The sequence below is a fragment of the Sorex araneus genome, chromosome 5, assembly GCF_027595985.1.
Source record: "Sorex araneus isolate mSorAra2 chromosome 5, mSorAra2.pri, whole genome shotgun sequence".
Taxonomy (NCBI): Eukaryota; Metazoa; Chordata; class Mammalia; order Eulipotyphla; family Soricidae; genus Sorex; species Sorex araneus.
The window spans coordinates 133,703,739-133,731,349 of NC_073306.1; the positions used below are offsets into that span (position 1 = coordinate 133,703,739).

Below are 27,611 nucleotides of genomic sequence, written 5' to 3' on the forward strand. Positions count from 1 at the left end.
TCCCAATTTCCCTCCCACCATCCCCTGATCCCCAGCCTGCCTCAATAGCAGGCATTTTTCTTCTTTATCTCTCTACTTTTGTGCATTATGGTTTCCAATACAGGTGTTCAGTATTTTTATCGGGAAGTTAAGGCTGGAGTAGCTTTTTTAAAGATGCCATTTCTTAAAAAATATTACTCATGGTTGTTTGACATGAAGCCCATAGTTTCTCCTGTTCTTAAGTTTTAGACCATTTGTGATGGAAGAGATTCAATACAACAGAAATAGCAAACTTGCTATGGGTACAGATTGGTCATTCTACTCCAAATCCTAAATCTAGATTCTACAGAAAGTTTGCAGCTATTGACAAAAATGCTTGAAATGTGGTAGATTTCTCATAAAAATGGGACTGATAGCATTTGTGGGGGGTGGGGGGCGGAGGAAGGAAATGAAAATATCTGACAAAAATAAGTCTGGGTTATTTAGTTATTTAAAATTTTTTTTAAAAAATCGAATCACCATGAGATACAGTTACAAAGCTTTCATATTTAAGTTTCAGTCATACAATGATCAAACACCCATCCCTCCACCAGTGCACATTCTCCACCACAAATGTCCCCTGTATCCCCCCATCCCCTTCCTCCCCCTACATCTATGGCAGACAATTTTCCCCATACTCTCACTCTACTTTTGGGCATTATGGTTTGCAATGCAGATACTGAGAGGCCATCATGTTTGGTCCTTTGTCTACTTTCAGCACACATCTCCCATCCCGAACGACCCCTCCAACCATCCTTGACTTAGTGATCCCTTCTCTATCCCAGCTGCCTTCTCCCCCTGCTCATGAGGCAGCTTCCAGCTATGGAGCAATATTCCTGGCCCTTGTGTCTACTGTCCTTGGGTGTCAGGCTCCCATTATGTTATTTTATATTCCACAAATAAGTGCAGTCCTTCTATGTCCGTCCCTCTGCTTCTTATGAGTCTGGGTTATACCCTAGTGGCATGTCTGGGACCGCATGGATGGACTTTGGCCTTTCCACTTTCCAGGTGACCTCAGTTCTCACTCTGCCCCTGACTTCCTGATATCAAGATTGGGTGTCACTCCCCAAGGTCACTGCCCTTATACTGCATACATTTGAATTTTCCCTAAATATCCATGATGTTTCTGAGAGAAAGAGTTTATCCCTTCCTCTGATATCAATATCTCCTTTTTTCATTTTGGGGCCACACCCAGCAATGCTCAAGTGTTACTCCTAGTTTTTCACTCAGAAATCACTTCTGGCAGGTGCTCAGGGGACCATGTGGGATGCTGGGGACTGAATCTGGGTTGGCTGCGTGCAGGGCAAACGCCCTATCCACTGTACTATCGCTCCAGCCCTCTATAAATATTTTTGAAGGACCAAATGTCTCCAGACTTACCTATGTTGCCAAGACCATGTCATTGGAGCATGTATGGATGTAGAAACTAAGACTTAGCTATGTTGCCAAGACTGTGTCGTTGGAGCATGTATGGATGAGAAACCAAGTTTCACAAAAGGGACTTGAAGTCTATCTCCATCAAGAATCTTTGAAGTCTCTTAACCAAAGATTCTTAACAAAATCACCATCATCATCATCATCATCATCATCATCATCATCATCCATCATCCCGTTGATTATCGATTTTCTCGAGTGATCTCAGTAATATCTCCATTCGTCCTAGCCCTGAGATTTTAGCAGCCTCTCTCTACTCGTTCTTCCCAATGGTGCCCCACTGGAGGCTCTTTCAGGGACAGGGGAATGATACCATCATTGTTACTGGTTTTGGCATATGAATACACCATGGGGAGTTTGCCAGGCTCTCCCATGCAGTCAGGAAACGCTCGGTAGCTTGCCAGGTTCTCCAAGAGGGAGAACTAGGCTATAAGATGTCCAGGAACTTGGTCTTATAGTCTCTGGATATTGGCCGTTGGTGGGATTACAGGGCACTGGGGGCAGTTTCTGGGTGTGACTGCCTAGCTACTGGAAAATGGGGGATCTGGGTGGAAGAGGCCCAGTCCCGATCCAAGCAGGCTTGGAGACTCTTGGCCCTGAGTCCCACACACCTGGGTTCCTCTGCCAGTTCCTTCACGAGTGAGGCTCATCCAAACATGTGGAGGGGGGCCTTGAGCATGACTGTGGCTGGGTTCCAGAGGTCTTCGGCCACGGGAGCTCTGCTCGGGGCGGAGAGGGAAACTCAACCCACCCCCTCCGAGGGTCCCCGTGAAGACAGCCAGGCCCGGGGGCAAGAGACTTTACGTCACTCTCTTCCGGGAGCTTGGTCTTATAGTCTCTGGATTATATTTTTGTTATATTTCTTAACAAAAATAGAGGAAAGTGGCTGGAGAGATAGCACAGCGGGTAGGGCGTTTGCCTTGCACGCGGTCGACCCGGGTTCGATTCCCAGCATCCCATATGGTCCCCTGAGCACCGCCAGGAGTAATTCCTGAGTGCAAAGCCAGGAGTAACCCCTGTGCATTGCCAGGTGTGACCCAAAAAAGCAACAAAACAAAACAAAACAAAACAAAACAAAACAAAAATAGAGGGAAAAAAAAAGACAAGTTGTAGAACAGAGATTTGTGTAGTGTTTCAGAACTAATATGTTAGAATGAGAATGATTTTCCTTGCTTAAATAATTTCTGGCAGGAATTTCTTAGGTGCTTTGTGTTTTGGGGGGGGATTTGGAGGGTTGGACCACACCTAGCGGTGCTGAGAGCTTACTCTGACTCTCTGCTCAAGTGTCACTCCTGATGGTGCTCTGGGGACCATATGCAGTGCTGGGGGATCGAACAGACACTGACCAGATGCAAATCAAGTTTCTTAACTTCTATACTATCTCTATGGCCCCTGATACATTCTTTTTTTTTTCCTTTTTGGTTCACACCTGGCAATACACAGGGGTCACTCCTGGCTCTGCACTCAGGAATTACCCCTGGCAGTGCTCAGGGGACCATATGGGATGCTGGGAATCGAACCCGGGTCAGCTGCGTGCAAGGCAAGCGCCCTACCTGCTGTGCTATCGCTCCAGCCCCCCTGATACATTCTTTAAAGAAAATTTTTTTGTAATATTAATTGTAATAAGAATAAGGACTGGAGCGATAGCACAGTGGGTAGGGTGTTTGCCTTGCATGTGGCCGACCCGGGTTCGAAATCGATGAGCAATGGGGTGACAGTGATACAGTGTTACAGTGCATAATAAAGTCGTAGTTACTGGACTATGTTAGTCATTGTTATAAGTTGTGAGCAAAGAACAGAATGCACTGTAGCACTGTCGTCCTGTTCTTTGATTTGTTCGAGCGGGCACCAGTAATGTCTCTCATTGTGAGACTTGTAGTTACTGTTTTTGGCATATCAAATACGTCATGGCTAGCTTGCCAGGCTCTGCCGTGCAGGCGGGATACTCTCGGTAGCTTGCCGGGCTCTCTGAGAGGGGCGGAGGAATCGAACCTGGGTCAGCCACATGCAAGGCAAACACCCTACCCACTGTGCTCCAGTCCAAAGAACAGAATAGTACCTATTTTTTAGTGATCAAAAATTCCCCCACAGTGAACGTTTTAACAAATGTGATTTCTTCTAGTAATCACCTATAGTTCAATTGAGGATTAGTTCTCAGGATAGGAACTCTTGTTTATTTTCCTTCTTGGTGTACCTTTGTGTATATGTAGCACCTAGGACATAAGAAGGGATTGATGGATGGATGAACGGATGGATGGGCAGCTTTGTGGGTAGCGGTGATGGATGTGTGGGTGCATGTAGGTGAGTGGGTGGGTTAATGAAGAATAGTACAAGGTTACCTTGAAAGATAACTATTAAAACAAACCTCCGGCCATTGACAGGAAAGTGTTTCCACACTTCCAGTCAACATACACACCTGGTGAGATAGAGCTAGAAAAACAATACATTCTGTAATCAAAGTAAAGTGAAATTTACCAGTTACACATGCGGTGTGGGAGGCTGGGGAGGTGGGGGGAAGGGGGGAGGTATATCGTGATTCTTGGTGGTGGAATATGTGCACTGGTGAAGGGATGGGTGTTTGAGCATTGTATAACTGAGACTTAAACCTGAAAGCTTTGTAACTTTCCACATGGTGAATCAATAAAAGAATTAAAAAAAATGTATAAATCTGTAACTGTACCCTCACGTTGATTCACTAATTAAAAATAAATAATTTATTAAAAAAACAATACATTCTATGTAAATTCTAAGGTGCTGCTATGCAGATCTTTTCAAATCCCCCATAGCTTTTTCTTTTAATTAAAAAAAAAGGTGAAGCAAGATAGTTTTTTCTTTTTTATCATTGAAGTCACTTTATTTTATGTAGAGAGAGCTCGTGTTTCTGCCGTCAGGTAGATTCTCTGATGACCAACCCCGGAAGTTCACTTAGTCCAGCTTGATGAAGCCGATGTCCTTCGCACGCTGGTGGAAACACTGGTGGCACATATTGAAGTCTTATTTCCGGTTGGAGCAGACGCGGCAAGAGAGCCATCGTTGGCCAGATTTTCTCAGATGACTCCAATAGAAGTGCTCATGACCCATCATGCTTTCTTGGAGGCAGTGAAGGAAGCAAAAAGGCAAGATAGTTTTTTTTTTTTAACTTTTTGGGTCACACCTGGCAATTCGCAGGGGTTACTCCTGGCTCTGCACTCAGGAATTACCCCTGGCGATGCTCAGGAGACCATTTGGGATGCTGGGAATCAAACCTGGGTCGGCTGCGTGCAAGGCAAACGCCCTCCCCGCTGTGTTATTGCTCCAGCCCCAGGGCAAGACAGTTTTTACTGTATGAAACCTATTTAGAAAGAGGTGACTAGAGGGGAAGAGAGGCAGCATGTGTTCACGGAAGAACACAGGCTTCTCTGGGGGGGGTAAAGCTGAGGCATAGTGACGACCCTCAGTGAGATACGCACTTGAGGGAGAACACAGGCTTGAAGACTGAGTCCTGTCCTTTAGTTTCCCCTCCCCTCTTTTTATTATTTGTTGGTGTTTGGGCCACACCCAAATGTTCAGGGTTGACTCTTAGCTCTGTGCTCAGGAATCACTTCTGGTGGGGCTTGGAGGACCATATGTGGTGCTGGGGATTGAACCCAGGTTGGCCACAACCTAGGCATGTGCCCTACCCACTGTAGTATCACTCTGGTCCCTCTTGTTTTTTTTTTGGGGGGGTGGATCACACCCAGCAGTGCTTAGGGCTTACTTATGGCTTTGTGCTCAGGGGCCACTCCCAAAAGGGCTCAGTGCTGGAGATGGAATCTGGGTTGGGCATGTGCAGGCTGACCACCTTCATCCTTGCACTATCGCAAACTGTCCTTCATTTTCTAAAGGTTACCAAGAATGACTAACGTAGGAGTTTGCGTACTCAAAAGTACTTGTGGGGGGCTGGAGCGATAGTATAGCAGGGAGGGCAGTTGCTTTACACGCTGCCGACCCAGGTTCGATTCCCAGCATCCTATACGGTCCCCCCGAGAACTGTCAGGAGTAATTCCTGAGTGCATGAGTCGGAGTAACCCCTGTGCATCGCCGGGTGTGACCCAAAAAGAAAAAAAAAGTACTTGAGGGCTTGGATTGCAGTCTCAGTGGTGGAGCACCTGCCTTGCCCCTGGGGAGGTGGGGGAGTCTGATCCCCACCGCTCACTGGCCCTCAAACTCCCTCCAAGACAGCAGGGACAACAATGTGATTGAAGCAGCAAATTTCCCACTTTTCTCAAAAATAATAAGACATTGTGGCTTAAAGTGTCAATTGTTTTACTTAACAATGTGATACATTTTGAGAAGTTTATCTTTAGCAATTTTGTCATTGTGTAAATGTAAGAGAGTACATACACAAGCCTTGATGGTGGACACCTATCAACCCATCCACTCATCCATTCAACTATCCATCCATTCATCCATCCACCCATCCACCATCCACCCACCCATCCATGTATCTATCCATTCATCTTTCCAGTTGCATCTATCCATATATCCATCAATTCATCCACCCACCCACTCATCCCTCATCCATCCATTAATGTACCCACCAATCCACCCATCCATCCATCCATCCATCCATCCATCCATCCATCCATCCATCCATCCATCCATCCATCCATCCAACCATGTACTCATCCATCCATCCATGTACCCACCAATTCACCCACCCATTCAACTATCCACTCATCTACTCATCCATCCATCCATATACCCACCAATCCACCCATTCATTTATCCATCCACCCATCCGTCCATCCATCCATCCATCCATCCATCCATCCCCACTTGACTTCTGGCCTCTTTTATCATTGACACATGCCATGAATTTTCTTACATCTCTATTTTTCTGGTGACACGGCTGGATTAAGAGCCGTGGGACCTATAATTTTATTCTTGCCTTTCTGGAACCTGTAGTGATTTCTAGCTAGGGTGTGACTCCTCCTCTCCAGAGTAGCTTGCCGGGGACACACAGGCTCGGGCACCACTCCCTGAGCTGGAATATAATCTCAGGCTGACGTGTGGTCCAGGCCCTCACATGGAGACACACCTCAGCGGACTTGAACCCGTGCCCCCTGACATCATCACTGAAATCAGATCCAAAACCTTGGCAGAGTTTAGGGGCAAATTTATCACAGAGTGGATTTGTTGACAACATTTAACAATTGCCTGCAATCCCCTTACATAAACATAAAAGTCAGTGAAGAAACACTGCAAGTTAAAATAAGGATAAGAAGCCCTGCGTAATGGGAGACCATCAAGACTCAACCTGTCTGGGGCGGTCAGCGTTGATTACACAGCCAATTATTCTGACGAGCACTGGCTTGGAGGCTTGCCTGGCATCCAGCGGAGGGTGGCACACCTGTGTTTAATGGCGTCTTCACTTGGATCATTTCAAACGAGCAAGCACGCACAGGCCTGCTTTCCCCACTCTTTTATATAATTAATGCAAGAACATGAAGGCACTCGAACAGCATGAAAGGGTCTACAGTGAAAAGTGGGTGCCCTTCAAACCCTCTCCCCATTTCCCTTCCAAGAAGTCATTGCCACGGCCAATCTCTTTTTCTTCTTCTTTCTTTCTTTCTTTCTTTTTCTTTCTTTCTTTCTTTCTTTCTTTCTTTCTTTCTTTCTTTCTTTCTTCTTTCTTCTTTCTTTCTTTCTTTCTTTCTTTCTTTCTTTCTTTCTTTCTTTCTTTCTTTCTTTCTTTCTTTCTTTCTTTCTTTCTTTCTTTCTTTCTTTCTTTCTTTCTTTCTTTCTTTCTTTCTTTCTTTCTTTCTTTCTTTCTTTCTTTCTTTCTTTCTTTCTTTCTTTCTTTCTTTCTTTCTTTCTTTCTTTCTTTCTTTTCCTTTCTTTCTTTCTTTCTTTCTTTCTTTCTTTCTTTTCTTTCTTTCTTTCTTTCTATTTATTTATTTTTAATTTATTATTATTATTTTTTGCTTTTTGGGTCACACCCGGCGGTGCACAGGGGTCACTCCTGGCTCTGCACTCAGGAATTACCCCTGGCGCTGCTCAGGGGACCATATGGGATGCTGGGAACCGAACCTGGGTCGGCCGCGTGCAAGGCAAACGCCCTACTAGCTGTGCTATCACTACAGCCCCAATTTTTTTTTTTTTTTGCCACAGCCAATCTCTTGAGTGTTCTTTAGAACATTTCAAGAAAAAAACTATCTGTGTATGTTCCTCCCTTTCTCTTTGTCCATGTTGCTATCCTACTGCAGACATTAGTCTATGTTCTACCTTCTACCTTCCGACTGTGGTTCGGAATGTCACCTTGGGAAATATCGTTGAGAGGCGGATGCGCCCTGGCCTTGTAGCTTCTTGAAAAGAGTTTTGTCTTCCGTTGTATGTACACAGCTACTGGACGAAGCAATCTACGTTGATGGATGGTCAGCCTGCTTATACTGTTCAGCTACTGCAGGGAATCCTGCAAGTTCTATCTAGATCTGTACATGAGAGAGGGCATCGGTAAAATAATTAGCTAAAGGGGCTGGAGTGATATAGCACAGCAGGAGGGCGTTTGCCTTGCACGCGGCCATCCTGGGTTTGATTCCCAGCATCCCATAGGGTCCCCTGAACACTACCAGGAGTAGTTCCTGAGTGCAGAGCCAGGAGTCACCCCTGAGCATCATCGAGTGTGCCCCCCCCCACAAAAAAATGATTAGCTAAAGTAGAATATCTGGGACAGGGCCCGAGAGCTAGTCCAGGGGTTAAAGCACTTGCCTTACATGTGGCGGACCCTGTTTGATCCCCCAAACCTAGTTTGGGCCCCTGGCATGTAGCCAGGAGTGACTGCTGAGTACCAGGCTTGGACCTAAAACCCAACGACCCCCCTCCACTCCCACCTCCGAATTTTTTCAGATAGAGGCATTTCCGATTTTGAAACTATCCGAAAGAGTTTTACAGAAGGTCTCAAATCATGCTTTTCTGCTTAACTTGAAGCTTTGCTTTCGTTCCTGTATGTTTTTCTTTTTCCTTTTTTTGCTTTTTGGGCCTCACCCGGCAATGCACAGGGGTCACTCCTGGCTCTGCACTCAGGAATTACCCCTGGCGGTGCTCAGGGGACCATATGGGGTGCTGGGAACTGAACCCAGGTCGGCCACATGCAAGGCAAATGCCTTCCCCGCTGTGCTATTGCTCCAGCCCCTATATGTTTTTCTTAATGTCATAGTTTTGGGGGTCCTGTAAGCCCACCTCAAGCGAGCACTAATTCTGCCACTCAGCACTCCGGCTCGACCCCTGTGCCACATGTCTTCATCTTGCAGCGTTAGAGTTCTGATCTTTGTCCCACTCCTGGGGGCGAACATGACATGTCAGCAGATGATTCTCTAATTAGGACACGGGTCTGAATTGCGGCAAACAACCACACTCAGCGACCTCCAACCAAACTCAGAGAGATCGTCACCATCTTTGTAATTATTGACTCGGAAGAGGCTCAACTATCAGGCACGGGTGGCCAGGGAGACACTTTGGCTTGGCATCTGAATGAGCTCATCAGAAAGTGTCACCCACAGCTGGCTGGGGTCCCCAGGTGTGTGGGGCCAGCAGGGATTTATTGTGCGTTTGCAGCTTGTTCCACTGGTGGGTTAAAGTTGACCCTGAGTGGATGGGACACATTTGCTTTTGGGAACACGCTCAGTCACGCTGTGGTTTGATAACCCAACCTTGTTCTCATTTCACAGGGGGGAAACGGGAGCCCATCCCTTCTGTGGAATTCTAAGTCTGTCCTCTTTGTGAAAGAAAAAAAATCAAATATTTGTATTTTTTTTTTGGGAGGGAGTGATTAAGACTCAGAGAGTTGCCCCCCTCAAGAAAAAGGAAAGAAAAAACCTCTCACATACCCTTCCTTTATAGGACATCCCCAAAGTTGACTTACACATTTTTTGATTTACAAAAAGTCTGGAAACTTTTAAATGCTCTGTAGCCATTCAAATTCATAGTCACTGATTCCTTCCTTACTTCCTTTTTTCCTTCCCTTTTCCCTCCCTCCCTTCCTTCCTTCCTTCCTTCCTTCCTTCCTTCCTTCCTTCCTTCCTTCCTTCCTTCCTTCCTTCCTTCCTTCCTTCCTTCCTTCCTTCCTTCCTTCCTTCCTTCCTTCCTTCCTTCCTTCCTTCCTTCCTTCCTTCCTTCCTTCCTTCCTTCCTTCCTTCCTTCCTTCCTTCCTTCCCTCTCCTGGGGGGCGGGCAACCTTCTCTGGGCTGGCACAGGCTTCATTTAGGGTTTCATCAGCTCCCAATCCTCTATCTCCAAAGCACAAATCTCAGGCTGATGGAAAGTCTCTTTTTTCCAATCACAACTTGGTTTTATTCCTCCCTGAAAGTCATAGCCAGGGGTCCCTTAGCTGCTGTCTGTCTCATCTCCTTGACAGATGTCGGACTTTCTCATGATAATGCAGATGCTCTCTAATCCAATTAGATTTACAGATGCAATCCTATGAGCAGGTTTACCCCAGAGATATTGCCCGTCCCGTTCCAGAAAACCACAACAAAGCAAATATTGCAATAACGGTAGTCCCATGTGTATCTCAGTTTCCTGGTGCACATACAAATTGTGTTTCCTCTCTACTGTGGCCATAATAATGTGTCTTAAAAAATGGACATAGCTTCCTTAAAAAAACAAAACAAAACAAAATGGCACTTTATTTCCCAAAAATACAAACCGTTGTCCAAATCGTTTTTCCTGGTGGGGAGCTTGGTGGAAGATGCAATAAAGTGAAGGGTCTAAAATGAGGGCTAGCAGTATTTCGCACAAATGGTGAGATTCCTGTTTACAGAACTTTCAGACATGGTGCCGACAATCTCAGCAGCTCACTGGAACCCATGAAGGAGGCAGGCCCTGAGAGAGCAGAACGGGGACCTAATCATGTCAGGTCAAACATTAGCACTAGGGGCCACAGCGATAGTCCAGTGGGTAGGGCATTTGCCTTGCTCATGGCCGACTAGGTTTGATCCCTGACATCCGGTTCAATCCCCCGAGCACCACCAGGAGTAACTCCTGAGTGCAGAGCCAGGAGTAACTCCTGAGCATTGCCAGCTGTGACCCAAAAAGCTAAATAATAAAAAAAAAAAAACACCAGGAATAATCAGGTGTTTCAGGTCCCAACTATTCCCCATACTGGTGGGTTTTGGTGTCATGTTTTTCAAACATCTGGAAAAGAAATCCTCCGGCATGTCTGTGATGTCTTGGTCACTGCTTCTGGCTGTGTTCTACCTCGCAAGCCCCACAGGGGCGGGCCAGCAGAGGACCCAAGAGAAGACTGAGGTCCACCTCTCTGGTATCTACCCATTGTGTCTTATTTGTGAATGACAGACATCCCAGCTGGAACTGGCTTTCATCCAAGAAGAGATCTGGGACTCTGCCTTCGAGTAGCGTCAGCAACGGTCTCTCTGTCTCTTAGCGCCCACTGAGGAAGAAGGACTTTTAGCATCTTGAATTTTGAAGTCGCATTTCGATTTTGATCTACATTATCGAGGCCCACAGTTTAAGGAGTTAAATCATCTTCCAAAGGCTTGTTATGAAAAAGAATGATCTCCCCATGTCTATTTCTCGGGCCCCAAAGGAATTATAGCATAATTATGTTTAGACGAATATGCAATGTTTACATTATGTAAATACCAGTCCCAGCTGAGCTGTTGTATTTTCTGATGACTTTTTCTGTTCTGCACAACTTTTTGTTTTCATTAGAGTTAAAAAATGTCCTTTCCGGTTTGTCTGCATACTTTTTCGGTGTACTAAGTCATCTGAATTGGTCAACTACCAGGTGTATAAATCTCTCCTCACTGTATTCCAACACATTATAGATTCTATTGATTTAGTCTTAGGAGGAAGATGCTTCAATCTGGCCTGAGGCAGTCAGCACCTATTGTCCTAGGATATTGCCCTCCCTGTACTCTGGGGTTTATGATTTTTACATCCTCGTGGTAGAGGACCCTTGCCTCTCATTCAATGGCCCACCTATCTTTATCTTCTTGGCTTATTCTTAAAAAAATTGGGGTGCCTATCCCCAGTGTTGTTCAGGGTTTAACCCTGGCTCTGTGTTCAGGGATCACTCCTGGTGGGGTGGGGTGACCATAGGGGGTGCAGGGATTGAACCGGGATTAGCTTGTACAAGCCAATTTGCTGTATCCCCTATACTAACTCTCTGACCCCTGGCTTACTTGTGTGTGTGTGTGTGTGTGTATTACAGTACACATTACAGTAACTAAGGACAAGTAACTTTGACTACTTAATTCATGCATCCTTATATTTTATTGATAAGTTGGGTTCAAAATTCTAGTCTTTGGGGGGCTGGAGTGATAGCACAGCAGGTAGGGCATTTGCCTTGCACGCAACCAACCCGGGTTTGAATCCCAGCATCCCATATGGTCCCCTGAGCACTGGCAGGAGTAATTCCTGAGTGCAGAGCCAGGAGTAACCCCTGTGCATCGCCAGGTGTGACCCAAAAAAGCCAAAAAAAATATTCTAGTCTTTGTTTGTCTTGGGGCCACACCTGGTAGTGCTTAGGGACTGCCCCAGGCTCAGGGATCACTCCTGGTGGACTCAGGGGAATGTATGGGGTGCCTGGGATAGAACCTGGGTCGGCCGGCTGCAATGCAAGCTCCTGCCTGCTTCAACTATGGCTTCAACTCCAAGTTTAAAATTCTACACTGATAGAATGTTGCTCATTAATAAATGATGGACACAGGTAAAAATGTGGCTGATTCCCAAAGATATGTGCAACGAGGGACGCCCATTTCCAAAGGTGACGGTATGATGCCACACGTAGGGGATTCTCTACAGAGCAAAATGAGAGTGACAGAGCACAGATCAGGGGAAGCCATCCTTCAGAGGGAAGGGGGAGGTTTGATTACCAAGGGTATTGTTTGGGAGATGAGGGAGGGGATAAACATGTGTCTGTATTCTGATCATGGGTGCTCAAAACTATATATGTGTTGGGCCATAAAGCTGGCATAGTGGGTCAGATGCTTGCCTTGCATCCGGGTTCATCCTTGGCACCCCATTTGGTCTTCTTAGTCCACTGGGAGTAACCTCAGGAGTGCAGAGCCAGGAGTAACACTGGAGCACCACTGGGTGTTGCCCAAAAGACAAATAAATAAATGAAACTATACTTGGTTTGCAATAGGTAATGTGAGACTAATACGGCAGTAAGAACCAGGTCTAGAAGGACTGTCCACTAGATGGAAGCTTACCAAGAGTGCAAGGGCAGGGGGTGGGCAGTTAAGATAGAGGAGGGATCAGTAGGACAATGACAGTTGGACATGATCCCTCTGGACAAGAACTGCATGTTGAAAGCAGGTAAAAGGACATACATGATAACCCTTGGTGCCTGTATTGCAAAGCATAATGACCAGAAGGACAGAGAGAGAGAGAGAGAGAGACAGAGAGAGAGAGAGAGAGAGAGAGAGACAGACAGACAGACAGACAGACAGACAGACAGACAGACAGAGACAGAGAGAGAAGAGAAGTACCTGCCCTAGAGGCAGACTGGGTATGGGGTGGGATGGCTTGCAGAACTGGGACATTGGTAGTGGGAAATGCACACTGGTGAAGGGATGGGTACTGCAACATTGCATGACTGAAACCTAATCACGCACACGCAGTGCTCAGGGGTTATTCCTGGAATGGATTTGGGAGGCCATATGGTGAAGAATGAATCCTATGGACTTGGGAGGAAAAGAAAAAATCTGTCTAGACTGTGAACTAAGCCTTTGCCCCACGCTGGCCGAGGAGGGGAAATATCCTTCTTCCTCAGTTTTTCTTCCCTTTGTGGGAAGAAGCGGCGTGGCATCCGCCATATTATGGGACTTTAAAGCAGGTATGAACTTGGTGGCGTGAAAAGGAGGAAAAAAACATGTGTTTTGAACTTGAAACAGCAGGACGGTTGGGCAGTCTCGGGCTGAGGCTGATACTGGCTCGTGCTCCACCGAGATTCGACCCGGGTGGCCATGCTTTTGCACGGCCGCTTTGCTGCTGAACGACCAAGATCCAGAACCAGCTACACTACTTCTGGTCCCAGCCAGTGCTTGCAGCCATGTCTCCACTGTGAACTAAGCCTCAGCCCCATGCTGCCCCAGGAAGGGAAATGATGCAATTTCCAACATAAATCTCCCTGGACTTAATTACTAAAATACAAAAATCCTAAACCGCGTGGCTGCTACTGTGGCCACGCGACCTCATATCTCTTCATTCTCATGTATGGAAAACTAATTATCAAATGCTTCCTTGTCAGTAGGGCCATATTTTTTGGGGGTAAACTCCAATAATAATAGTGAGTTGTGTGTTGAAACTCCAACAATAGTGAGTTTTGTGTTGAAATATGGAATGTAATCAAGGTAAAGAGAAAATGAAGTGAAATTTATCAGTTACTCAGGCGGGGGTGGGGGGTGGGGGTGGGAGGTATACTGGGGTTTTTGGTGGTGGAATATGGGCAATGGTGAAAGGACGGGTGTTTGAGCATTGTACAACTGAGACATAAGCCTGAGAACTTTGTAACTTTCCACATGGTGATTCAATAAAATAAATTTAAAAAAAAAGAAAAAAGAAAAATCTAGTGAAAAAATGGTAGTAGAAGTAATAATTATAGTAGAAATAATAATGCCACAATGTAATAAATGGAAACAGAAGTTATAAAAATAACATAAGATAATTTTATGCAAAAATTAAATAGAAAGCAGGAATGAAATATGAATGAATTGTCTAGAGACAGCCTTAGAAGTGCATTATTATTGCAGTGATCTTGTACTATGTAGAAAATAGAAAAAAGTTATGAACAAAAATCAATTAAAAATTTAAAAAATGAATGGGGGATGATAATATATATCTATATATATATGCACACATACAAAAATAATATAGCAAAACTCTCTAAGTGATATAATTGTTTTTCTTTTCTGGAAAATTCAAGCATGCACAGAACATATGATTCCCATCTATCCATTACCCTGAACTGGGTCAAGACTATGCTCTTTGGGCAAACAAATAAATTTTCAAGGTAGACTATTGCACCATGAGAGAAGAAAGATCTTCCTTTCAAATAAAACTTCAAAGTTTTTATCAGCAGAAAGTCCTGTTAATATAATCAGTGGTATCTCCTAGTCTCCTAGTTAAAATGCTATTTTATTATTTTTTAAAAATGTAGAAGAAAGCTGCAACCATTGATATAATTCTGGAGTTGAAATTGATTAAATAACAAAGCTTCAATATTAAAATTGATAAGTTTAAAAATCAGTCTTCTAAATATCACTGTATCACTGTCATCCCATTGCTCATCAATTTGCTTAAGTGGGCACCAGTAACGTCTTCATTGTGAGACTTATTGTTACTGTTTTTGGCATATCAAATACGCCATGGGTAGTTTGCCAGGCTCTGCCATACGGGCGAGATACTCTTGGTAGCTTGCTGGGCTCTCCGAGAGGGATGGAGGAATCGAACCCGGGTCAGCTGTGTGCAAGGCAAACTCCCTACCTGCTGTGCTATCGCTCCAGCCCTTTCTAAATATGAAAACTCTTTTTTTTTTTTTTTGCTTATTGGGTTACACCCAGGGATGCACAGGGGTCACTCCTGGCTCTGCACTTAGGAATTACTCCTGGCGGTGCTCAGGGGACCATATGGGGTGCTGGGAATCGAACCTGGGTTGGCCGCGTGCAAGGCAAATGCCCTACCCGCTGTGCTATCACTCCAGCCCCTAAAATATGAAAACTCTTATATCTCGCCACAGAGTTATTCAGTCCTTTTTTTTTTTTTTTTTTTGCTTTTTGGGTCACACCCGGCAATGCACAGGGGTTACTCCTGGCTCTGCACTCAGGACTTATCCCTGGCGGTGCTCAGGGGACCATATGGGATGCTGGGATTCGAACTTGGGTTGGCCGCGTGCAAGGCAAACGCCCTACCCACTGTGCTATCACTCCAGCCCCAGTTATTCAGTCCTTGTCTAAGAATTTACTAAGCTGTTTGTTGCCAGATGAGCCTTCTGTGTGAGTGTTTTAGTTTGCTGAGTTCTCTTGGTGTCTATGTTACTTTCCTATCTAATTTTGGGTGCTCCCACTGGAATCTCAGTGCCGATGAATTTGAAGGTGTCTCACAGCTGGATGCCAGGCTTCCTGGTCTGCAGACGTCAGGATCTCTGGTCTGGGCCAATGAGTTGGCATGGGCGTGCCTGGAGAAGGTGAGTGTGGCTGCGGGCCTGGGGGGAGGCTGCCTCCCTTGGCTCTAAGAAGACCCCAGCATTCCCAGCCAGGGCACCGGGGTACCTGGAGCTGTTCGCAGTTTGGTGTCTCTGCAGAGAATATTAGTGACGCTGTAGCTGAATCCTTGGCGTGGCTGCAGTGGCGGGTGTGGTTACGGCAGGGCCTGCCCCCTCCCAAGGATGCTCCGGAGTTTCCAGCTGGGGGGGACTGGCATTCTCGTGAGTGTTAGCTGTTTAGCTTGCACCTCCTGAGTCAGTAGAACACGGCCGGTGGGTGAGTCAGCGAGGCAGGGGATGTGGCAGGTGAGTCTGGTTTGAAATCTTCAACATGGCCCGGAGTTTCCCCCATACTTATTCTCGGAAACTCCCAAACAATACATTCCAGAAGTGAAGAGTGAATCTCTCTCCAGAGGTGGGACCTTGTTGTTTCTGACAAAAGTGCTTAATATTTTCTGCACATGTCCCCCCCAATTAATAATTACACAGGGGAGAAAGGAAGTAGACAAATTGCTATTTTAATATAATTAATTTGACGTTTACTCTTGGTGGTAAAATTATTATTGTCACACAGCCATACTTGAATGTGCACGTGCCAATAGGCAGGCTGGAGATGGGGGTTTTAAATCGTTTCGGGAAGGAAGACAATTAATTTTTATGATTGTTGCATAAACATCGCGGGAAGTGTCAGAGTAACGCATTGGAGGGCTTCAAATGGCTTCATCAAATCGGAGAGAAGGAAATCATAATCACTCTTGGAAAGACTAGCTAGTCATTTGAAGAATGTCTTTTCAGAGCAGTAACCCACCTTTTGCCAGAATGTTCCAGAGCGTGCACCCCTGAGGGGACAGGAGGGAAAAAAGATTTCTTGGGTTATCCTTATGCATCTTACAAACTCCACCCAACAGCACATCAAGCCTGACACCCCCACCACAAGACGTTTTCTTATGGAATGAATTTTTTAATTTTTTAATTTTTTTTTTTTTTTGCTTTTTGGGTCACACCTGGCAATGCTCAGGGGTCACTCCTGGCTCTGCACTCAGGAATCGCTCCTGGCGGGTGCTCAGGGAACCTTATGGGATGCTGGGAATCGAACCCGGGTTGGCCGCGTGCAAGGCAAATGCCCTCCCCGCTGTGCTATCGCTTCAGCCCCAAGACGTTTTCTTAATAATAAGATTTTTTAGTTTTCAAATATAAGAGTTTGCAGGGGTGCGGTGGGGTGACAGTACAGAGGGGAGGGCGTTTGCCTTGCATGAGACTGACCTGGTTCAAGCTCCAGCATCCTATACAGTACCTTGAGCACCGCCAGGAGTAATTTCTGAGTGCAGAGCCAGGAGTGACCCCTCAGCCTTGCCAGTGTGGCAACAACAAAAAAACAAAATGAAGAGTTTGTTGGGGCCAGAGAGATAGCACAGTAGGAAGCTTGCCTTGCACACAGCTGACCTAGGTACCCCTGGCACCTCGTATGGTCCCCCCGAGACCCCCAGGAGTGACCCCTGAGTGCAGAGCCAGGGGTAAGCCCTGAGCCTTGCTGGGTGTGGCCCCAAATGCATACATATGCATAAGACGTTGTTCTTATAAATAAAAACATAACCAAATCATGCAAAGAGTATCATTCACATGATGCAGGTGGGCCCCCCACACTCAGAACACCCATCCCACGATCCCCGACAAGGACCCAGGCATGCTCTTTCTCTAACACCTGCCATTCTTTTTTCTGAGAAAGCTGCTGTGGCCACATGGCACTGTGACCCCATCTGTCCTGGAGAATCAGAAAGGCCTCAACTGGCAGTAGCAAAGCTACGAAGCAGCTGAGATGTACGGAGTGTTAATATCCCTTCCCTATTTTGTTTTATTTATTTATTTTTTCTTTCTGGGTCACACCCGGCGATGCACAGGGGTTACTCCTGGCTCTGCACTCAGGAATCACTTCTGGTGATGCTCGGGGGACCCTATGGGATCCTGGGAATTGACTGGTTGGCCGTGTGCAAGGCAAATGCCCTCCCCGATGTACTATTGCTCCAGCCCTCTTATTATTTTTTTTAAATATAGGCATATCACTGTATCACTGTCATCCCATTGCTCATCGATTTGTTTGAGTGATGGGCACCAGTAACGTCTCTCATTGAGAGTCTTATTGTTACTGTTTTTGGCATATCCAATACGCATGAGGAGCTTGCCAGGCTCTGCCTCGTGGGCTCGATACTCTTGGTAGCTTGCCAGGCTCTCCAAGAGGGGTGGAGGAATCGAACTCGGGTTGTCTGCATGAAAGGCAAACACCCAACCGCTGTGCTATCGTATGATTACAAATGTAGGCGTACTGATATTTATTCAGTCATTGATTAAGCTGATTGAATTGAGCATGAACTCCACATGACTTAAAAATTTTTTTTTTTGAATTGGGTGTCTGTGAGATACACCCTTACAAAGCTGTTCATGATTGGGTTTCAGTCATACAGTGATCCAGGACCCATCCCTCCACGAGTGTCCATTTCCCATCACCAATGTCCCCTGTTTCTCCACCACCATCCCTCAGCCCCCAACCCCCTACCCCCAGCCTCCCTCTATGGGAGGCATTTCCTTCTTGCTCTCTCTCTCCTTTTCCTTTTATGCATTATGGTTTGCAACACAGGTGCTAAGAGGTCATGGTGTTTGTTAAGGGCATTCGGGATATATATATATGTATATATATATATATATATATTTTTTTCTCTGATGCACAGAGGCTCCTCCTGGCTCTGCACTCAGGAATTACTCCTGGCGGTGCTCAGGGGGCCATATGGGATGCTGGGAATCGAACCCGGGTGGGCTGCGTGCAAGGCAAATGCCCTTCCCGCTGTGCTATTGCTCCAGCCCCGCATTTGGTATTTTTATTGGGTTGGGTCTGACTCTTGATTTTGCTTCTTTCTCCAGCCAGACCAGGGAAGGCGGGGGTCATACTTCGGGTGTGGGGGGGTGCCTGTGGCATCTCCACTCTTGTTCCACACCAGAGAACAGCTGCCAGGCCCACAGCCAACTCTCCTGACTCACACGGGCCCTGCCGCCTCCTCTCACTGCCCGGGCTGCCAGCCTGACCTCTCCTGTGTCCTGCTGGTCCCCACACAGGGTGCAGCAGGTTAGGAAACCAGCCCAATTCTTCAGCACTCCATGGACAGCAATGGTCCCTTCTTCGTTCTGATCCCTCCACAGTCTCCCCAGGTTTGAGAGGGGGACCCCCTTCCAGCTTGCTCCTGTCTGTCGACGCTCCCTCCCCCTCGGCTTCTTCCCGCTGGGCTCTCTCTAGACCTAGTTACTCTGGAGCTGTTGTTAAGAATTCTCTGGCTGGGGCTGGAATGATAGCACAGCGAGGAGGGCATTTGCCTTGCACGTGGCTGACCCAGGTTCAGTTCCCAGCATCCCATAGGGTCCCCTGAGCACCATCAGGGGTAATTCCTGAGTGCAGAGCCAGGAGTGACCCCTGTGCATTGCCGGGTGTGACCCAAAAAGCAAAAAAAAAAAAAACCCAAAAAACAAAACAAAGAACTCTCCAGCTGTGGGGCCGGGAAGATGCTTCACAGGGCTGGCCACAGGCTTTGCGTGTGGGAGCCGCTGGGTGGATCCCTGGCATCATGGGATTCCCTGAGCCTGGCTGGAAATGATTTCTGAGCACAGCAAACAGCCTGCCCCTGAGCACCACTGTGTGACCCTGCCCCCCCCCCAAAAAAAATTAAGAAAACAAAACAAAAATCCAGGGCTGGAGCAATAGCACAGCGGGGAGGGCGTTTGCCTTTCATGCAGCCCACCTGGGTTCGATTCCCAGCATCCCATAGGGTCCCCCAAGCACCGCCAGGAGTAATTCCTGAGTGCAGAGCCAGGAGTAACCCCTGAGCATCGCCAGGTGTGACCTAAAAAGAAAAAAAAAAAACCCCACCCAAAATAAAAAAAAAAACAACCCAAAAAACAAAACACAAAAACAAAAGAACCCAAAACCATTAAAAAAAAAAACCCACCAAAAACCAAAACCAACCAACACATAAATAATGAAGGAAAAGTACAGGGGTTTTGAGCACCTGCTTTGCAAGGCACCGTGGTGAGTTCTAACCCCCAGGGTCTCACGTACATCCACACCCCTACTGTGTGTGTGTTCCTGGCACCGTGAGCACTTTCAAGCCGCACCATAGTCAGTCTGATCTGGAATCTTCTAAACTTTTTAGAAAATCATGAAAAACCAATATGAAGGGCCAGAGAGATAGGACAGTGGGTAGGGCTGTTTCTTGCATGTGGCTGACTCACGTTTGATCCCTAGTACCACATACCTCCCGGAGGCTGCCAGGAGTGATCCCTGAGCACAGAGCCAGGAGTAAGCCCTGAGAACCTTTTGGAGTCCCAAAGGGCATGTAAATAATATAATTCTTAAATTTTTTTAAATAAAAAATAATTTTATTTAAAAAATATAGGGGGCTGGAGTGATAGCACAGCAGTAGGGCATTTGCCTTGCACGCGACTGACCCGGGTTTGATTCCTCCGCCCCTCTCAGAGAGCCTGGCAAGCTACTGAGAGTATCTCGTCCGCACTGCAGAGCCTGGCAAACTACCCTTGGCATATTCGATATGTCAAAACCAGTAACAAGAAGTCTCAAGATGGAGATGTTACTGGTGCCCGCTCGAGCAAATCTATGAGCAACGGGATGACAGTGACAGTGACAGTGAAAAAATATAGGTGGTACCGGAAGGAAGGCACTTTGCTAGTGGAAGCTCTGGTGGTGATGCCGGTGTCCCTGAGCACCACCAGGGGTCACTCGTGAGCAGAGCCAGCAATAGCCCGGGGCACTTGGCTTGCCCCTCCCCCTCCCCCCAGCCCCACTGCCGTATTTATAGATGGTGCAAAATGCAAATGATGCTCCCTAGTCCCCGTGTGCCTCTTTCTATTACATTCTGCAGGCCCAGTGCTGTCTGCATGTGCCGCTAGATCCTGGATAAAAGCCCCGCAGTCCACGTGCAGTCGTCCAGCTCTTTTTGCTGTTAACTTTGGGCCACGCCTGGGTCCTCAGGTTGACCCCCGCTCAGTGCTTAGGGGTGACTTCTGGCGCTGCTTAGGGAATAGTATGGTGCTGGGGATCAAACCCAGGCCCCCCGCATGCAAAGCCCATGGAGCTCTCTCCAGCCCCCCTGTCCAAGATTTAGCCATGGCTGCAAGGTCTTGACACTTTTATCATCTGACTGGAATCAAAATCTATTCACCATTCCCCAGTCATGGGAAACTGTCTCCAACGAGCTAGTATTATAACGGTGCACCTGACACCTTTGTACCTACATTTTCCTTTATTTGTATTTAATACATGGCTCAGTGTTCAAACTGGAGGGCGGCTTGTTAAAAAAAAAAACCAAACAAACACTGGTGCAGTCAGAAAACAAAACAGAGGGAGATTTCAGACAATAGAGTTGTAATCTCTCTATCCCCAGCGCTGTGAAGAATCCCAACATAAATAATAAATGTGTTTAATTAAAAACAAAGACTCACCAGACAAAGGCAGCCACTCCGCCCAAATTCAATTGTAAATTCTTATTTACAAACATTGATTGTGTCTGTTTTCCTGCCGCTGCTGTGAACGCTAATTTGTATCTGTAACCTCGACCACCTTTCAAAGCAAACCATTTATGGGAAAGGTTTTCAGTGTCATAATTGCCCGATTATTTGGAGGGTAGATGTGTCACCCCAGAAAATAAACTAGTTATCTTTGGAAACATTTCAAGAAGCATTATCTAAACCACCAAAGATGAGATCATGGCAGGGACCAATATCGTTAAAAAGGAAGGGAAGAAAGGAAGGAAGGAAGAGAAAGAGAGTGGCTTTAGAAGCTTGAATCTCGAGCTGGGAATTTAGTAATTTTTCCTCTAATGTTGGGTCAAACAGGTAGCAGAAGAACAGCAGGAACAGAAAATTCACGTTCCTTGGAATTTTTGCCTGTTCTTTTGCTTGGGATGCAGGAAATTCTGGCCTAGAAATTCTTTCCAGGTAATAGAAACCAAGTGGAGGAAGCACGCTCTATATTTTAATGCTGACATCCTCGTAGGGAAAACAAATTAAAGATTCAGAATACTTGGCTGTGATTCAGTACCTAAACACTTTCTGGTGTTTTTCAGAAATCCCTGGGTACCCATAAATGCTTCTGTGCTGGAGGTACCCATTGTGGCTGCACTCTTAGGCCAGTTTATCAAACTAACGAGCTCAAGAATGATGCTATTTCCAGGTTCAAGACCGCGAGGGAGGGACAGAGAGAAAACAAAACCAAAATTCAGGCAGAAGAGTAATCCTAAGGGCCAGCCAGGCAAAAAATTTATTAACTCATAGACACCAAATCTTATCCAGAGTAATATGCTTTGTGAAGATTTTACTCCACAAATCTTCCTCTGGTTCCTCGAGTCCCAGCATCGCATATAAAGCACAGTGGATGTGCGCGTGCGTGTGTGTGTGTGTGTGTGTGTGTGTGTGTGTGTGTGTTCATGCTGGGTGATGTTTATTGATCTTGAGTTAAAAAAACAGTGCTCTATGGCTCTTCCCCAGGAATATAATATTTGCAAATAACCATGGAATATATTGAGTGTATTTTTCTCTTTTCGGGCCCTAATTTATTTCTTAAACTTAATAGATAGAAAAGGAGGTTCTAAAATTCATTTAGAGGAACTTTTTCTTTACTTTGGAATGTGAGTGATGGGTAAGATTGAGGGAAAACAGTACATTTCTGTGTAATTTGTGTCATCCAAACAACCATTGTATTAGAACATGAGATACGGTATCAATAGATAATGAGAAAAGAAAATGGAACTTATACAAATGTGTATTTCTTAAAAGCTTTTGTTACCTATTATTTTCAGGCTGTGTAGGCGAAATTAGACACATGTTGGATACACTTATACTGATAGTAACATATCATATCATTTAAGATTCCAAGTCCACCTTTCATGATTGTCTCAGCAATGCGGAATCATTTTGAAATTCACCTGGTGTTTAAATAGGTTATTCAAACAGTGTCAATCATACACCAGAAAAAATTATCTTTAGTACAGTTGGGGTTAGATATTTGCAACCCAATTAAATAAATTTTTTTGTGTTAGGAAGTTGTTCTTTTAGCAATAGAAATTTGTATTTCTTTTTATTTTCTTCGCATTTTCCTTCTCTCTCCTACTTTCCACCCCTTCCACCTTATCCCTTATTTTGTCCAGCAAATCCACTGAAAAGGAGGTCTTCTGAATTAATTTTATTGTTTGCTTATTCAGGAAGCATTCCTTTTAGGTTTATTTCCTTACATCATTTGGATGAAGTATAAAAATTCTTACTTCTCATTTGCATTTTATTAAATGTAGTTGGCATGTACATTGTATATATTTAGGTGTGCGGTGTGTTGTGATCATTTATATACTGTGAATAATATCACGATATGATAGCTGCTATAGAGATATTAAGTACCTCTATCATGTAATATCATGGCAGTTCAATAAGGGCTCTTTTAAAGAATTTGACTTTTTTCCAATTACACATATAAATGACAGAAGTTGACTTTTTCTGCCTGGCTTACCTCTGTGTTTGTATGTCTTATGTCTTTTTTTTTCTTTAAATAAGAATTTTATTTTATTGAATCACCATGTGGAAAATTACAATGCTCTCAGGCTTAAGTCTCAGTTATACAATGCTGAAACAACCATCCCTTCACCAGTGCCCTTATTCCACCACCAAAAAAAAAAAAGAAAAGAAAGAGAAAAAAAAAAACCCAGTACACCTCCCATCCTGCGCCCCCACCCCCCTGCCTTGTAACTGATACATTTCACTTTACTTTCTATTTACTTTGGTTATAGTCAATATTTCAACACAAACCTCACTATTATTGTTAGGAGTACCCCACTAGAGTCAGACCTGTTGTGAAGAGATAGGAGGTCTTGGATTTCTGTACTTGAGCAACTAAGTCCAGGGAGATTTCTTCCAGATATTGGATCGTTGCGAGCTTGTAAACCCCATCTGTGGTCGTCATAATATGGCAGTTACCACGCCCTTCACCCCCAGCAAGGAGAGGCGAGAGAGAGAGAGAGAGAGAGAGAGAGAGAGAGAGAGAGAGAGAGAGAGAGAGAGAGAGAGAGAGAGAGAGAGAGAGAGACACCTTTCCCCTCCTGGGCGGGCCTGGGGCCTGGGCTTAGTTTTAGTTCTCAGTCTGGAGACATTCTGGAAGGAGCTACCCATACCGAAAGTAGTTTAGCTGGCATCTGGAGTCAGCTGCAGAGAGGCCGCACACACGTGCAGCCCCCGGGATCACATCTCGGCGGCAGGCAGCTGTGATTGTATGTCTTATGTCTTATCACAAATAAAAGGATTAATTCATCCGATTGATGGTAGAGCCATTATATTGCAAATGTCAAGAATTCCTTCTTTTTCCTCCTTTCTCTCTCTTACTTTTGGGTCATACCTGACTGTGTGCAGGGCTTACTCCTGGCTCCGTGCTCAGGGATCACGTCTGGTGGGCTAAGGGGACCAATAGATGCTGAGAATTGAACCTGGGTTGGCCACATGCAAGCCACACAATCTACCCACTGTGCTTTCTCTCTGGCCCCTTTTTAAATCTAGGTTTAAGTCAGTTGATATGAAAGTAATATTAATATCATTGTATTAAAAAATGATAAAATTTGCCCTCCCAGACAAAGCAAACACCATCACTGTCTCTTCAAAGGGAGTGTCTGCAGGAAGGTTCACAGAGACCCCAGAGGCATCCTGATGGCAGTTTGAGCTTTTTTTTTTTTTGTGAGATTGCAGAAACACTTAAAAACACCATTTTAGCTAATTAAAAAAATTAAAGATGGAAATTTATTTTTATTTTTTTTTTTTGCTTTTTGGGTCACACCTGGCGGTGCTCAGGGGTTACTTCTGGCTCTGTGTTCAGAATTATTCCTGGCAGTGCTCAGGGGACCATAGGGGATGCTGGAGATTGAATCCTGGGTAGGCCGAGTGCTAGGCAAATGCCCTCCCTGTTGTACTATCGCTCCATCCAGTTTTGTACTTTTTGACTTTGGGACCACACCTGGCAGTGCTCAGGGCTGACTCCTCACTCTGCACTCAGGAATTACTCCTAATAGGGCTCGGGGGACTATAGGAGCTGCCAGGGATTGAACCCTGGTTGGCCGAGTAAAGTATTTGTCCTTTGGTGGTTGATTCGGCTCAGGATAATTAACCCTTAAGGTTCATCCATGCTGTCAGAATTTTCTTCTCTTTCAAGGTCACATAATATTCTACGTTGTGTCTATACTCTTGGTGTGGGTTTTGGTTACTTCCTCATCAATTGACAGATACTTGGTTTCTTCTATCTCTCAGCAATTATGAATGATGCTTCAATGAACATGGTGTTGTAGAAACTTTGAGGACTGGCTTTGAATTCATTTGGAGACATATCTAGACAAGGGACTACTGGATCTCCTGGTAATTCTATTTCTAATTTTTAGGAGAAAGCTCTAGTTTGTCTTCTACAGTGTGGGACCAGCCAACATTTCCACCTTCAATGTGCCTCCTGCCTGTCTGGCCAGCACTGTGAATTCTCATCCCTCTGATGATTGCCCTGACAGATACGAGGGATTTGCATTTCAGGATGACAAGTCCCTTTTCATGTTCCTGCAGGCCATTTGTATCTTGAGGAACATGTTCAGTTCCTGCTCTGTGCCTTAATCCATTTTTAAAAATTTATTTTTATTTTTTATTGAATCACCATGAGAGACACAGTTACAAAGTTGTTTATGATTGTGTTTCAGTCATGCAATGTTCCAACACTCATCCCTTCACCAGTGTACATTTCCCACCACCAAATCCATGTTTTAAAAATTTTAAAAAATTTTATAAGTTAGTTCACAATATTTGATTACATTTAACATTCAGACATTATTCCCACCATCATTACACCTTCCCACCACCCAATCCCTGTCCCAAAACACAACCGAAATAATATATTTTGTATTGTATGTCACGAAGAACTGCTGAACATGCTGACCAAAAACTGTTCATATAGGAAACAGTGTGAAGATTGTTCTATTTGGCAGGAGAATTAAGACATTCTATAGGATATCACTAACATGTTATTAAAATTTGGGTGATGTGAGCTCTTGCATATATATCTGAAAATATGTATGTATACATATATATGTATATATATATTTCCCTCTATGATTTGCTGCCTACTATCTGAAACCCATCAAATATGGTGTGATTATGGAGAATGGGCAGGAAGTGTCTTATGATGCATCCAGGAATATGTTCACTCGTAAGTGAGGCTCAGCCCAAGGGTGTCGGGAGCAGGCCTGAGGATTTGCTTGTCTGTCTGGTGCCGGGAGCCTTTGGGGTCGTGGCTTTCACTTTTGAGCTTGGTGCTGCTTTCCATCCAGTTTGCTGTGCTCCTACTGGGCTGTTGGTATGGTGGAATTTGGAGGCGTCGCGTCATTATGTAGGTGACTATACACTTCAGGAGACCCCGAAGCTATAAAACTGGGACAGTTCTGGGCCTGCCCCTTAAGTGGGGGGGCAGAGTTTTCAGTCCAAAGACCAGTGTACCTGTGAGTTACGTCGACTTGGCATTTATTTCAGATTGAGATGATGTGAAGCTGAGGAGTTTATATGGAATGTGGGTGTCTTTTATTTTAATTTCTGACAATTAGTTTCGAGGTACGGAATGTGACACGGTTTCTTCCTTGGTCTTCTTTTGCAAATATTTTTGCCTTTTGGATTTATCATTATGGAATTTAAGAATTTCCAATGTATCACTGTATCACTGCCATCTTGTTGCTCATTGATTTCCTTGAGCGGGCACCAGTAATGTCTCCATTGTGAGACTTGTTGTTACTGTTTTTGGCATATTGAATACTACACGGGGAGCTTGCTAGCTCTGCCATGTGGGCGGGATAACCTCAGTAGCTTGCCGGGCTCTCCCAGAGGGGTGGAGGAATCAAACCCGGTCGGCCACATGCAAGGCAAATGCCCTACCCGCTGTGCTATTACTCCAGCCTGAGAATTTCTTTCTTTTCTCTATCTTTCTTTCTTTCTTTCTTTCTTTCTTTCTTTCTTTCTTTCTTTCTTTCTTTCTTTCTTTCTTTCTTTCTTTCTTTCTTTCTTTCTTTCTTTCTTTCTTTCTTTCTTTCTTTCTTTCTTTCTTCCTTTCTCCTTCCTTCCTTCCTTCCTTCCTTCCTTCCTTCCTTCCTTCCTTCCTTCCTTCCTTCCTTCCTTCCTTCCTTCCTTCCTTCCTTTCTTTCTTTCTTTCTTTCTTCTTTCTTTCTTTCTTTCTTTCTTTCTTTCTTTCTTTCTTTCTTTCTTTCTTTCTTTCTTTCTTTCTCTCTTTCTCTCTTTCTTCCTTTCTGTGTCACACCTGGAGATGCTCAGGGGTTACTCCTGGCTCTGCACTCAGGGATTACTCAGGGATTACTCCTGGCAGTGCTCAGGAAACCATATGGGATACTTGGAATCAAACCCTGGTTTGCTGGCGGTGCTCGGGGGACCCTATGGGATGCTGGGAATCGAACCTGGATTGGCCACATGCAAGGCAAACGCCCTACTTGCTGTGCTATTGCTCCAGCCCCGAGCATTTCTATTAAAGAAAAGTTCTTAATATGTTAAGAGTTTAATTGAATGGAAGATAGTGTAGAGTGGAAGGGGAATAGATGACATCTCCCTAAACGCATAGGATTTACTCCTGCATCTACTCCTGCATCACAAGTTCCATTGACACCCCACTATGAATAACCCCCCTGAATCCAATCCTCCCCCCACTTTCCCTCTGAACCCCCCAAAGTTTTCACTGAGTCTAACAGCCACCCCTCTTCCCAGTTTGGCTACTTCATTATTTTTGGACACACCCAGAGGTGCTAAAACTTCCTCCTGGCTCTATGCTCAGGGATCTCTCCTGACAGAGCTTGGGGGACCCTATGGGTGCCAGGAATTGAACCCAAGTTGGCTGCATGCACGACAAGGGCCC

General features: G+C 45.2%; 1 pseudogene; it reads right to left on the reverse strand.

The window, feature by feature from the left end:
* Positions 1–4,377: 4,377 nt before the first annotated feature.
* On the reverse strand, positions 4,378–4,533 carry LOC129405117 (40S ribosomal protein S29-like; annotated as a pseudogene).
* Between the last annotated feature and the right edge of the window lie 23,078 nt (positions 4,534–27,611).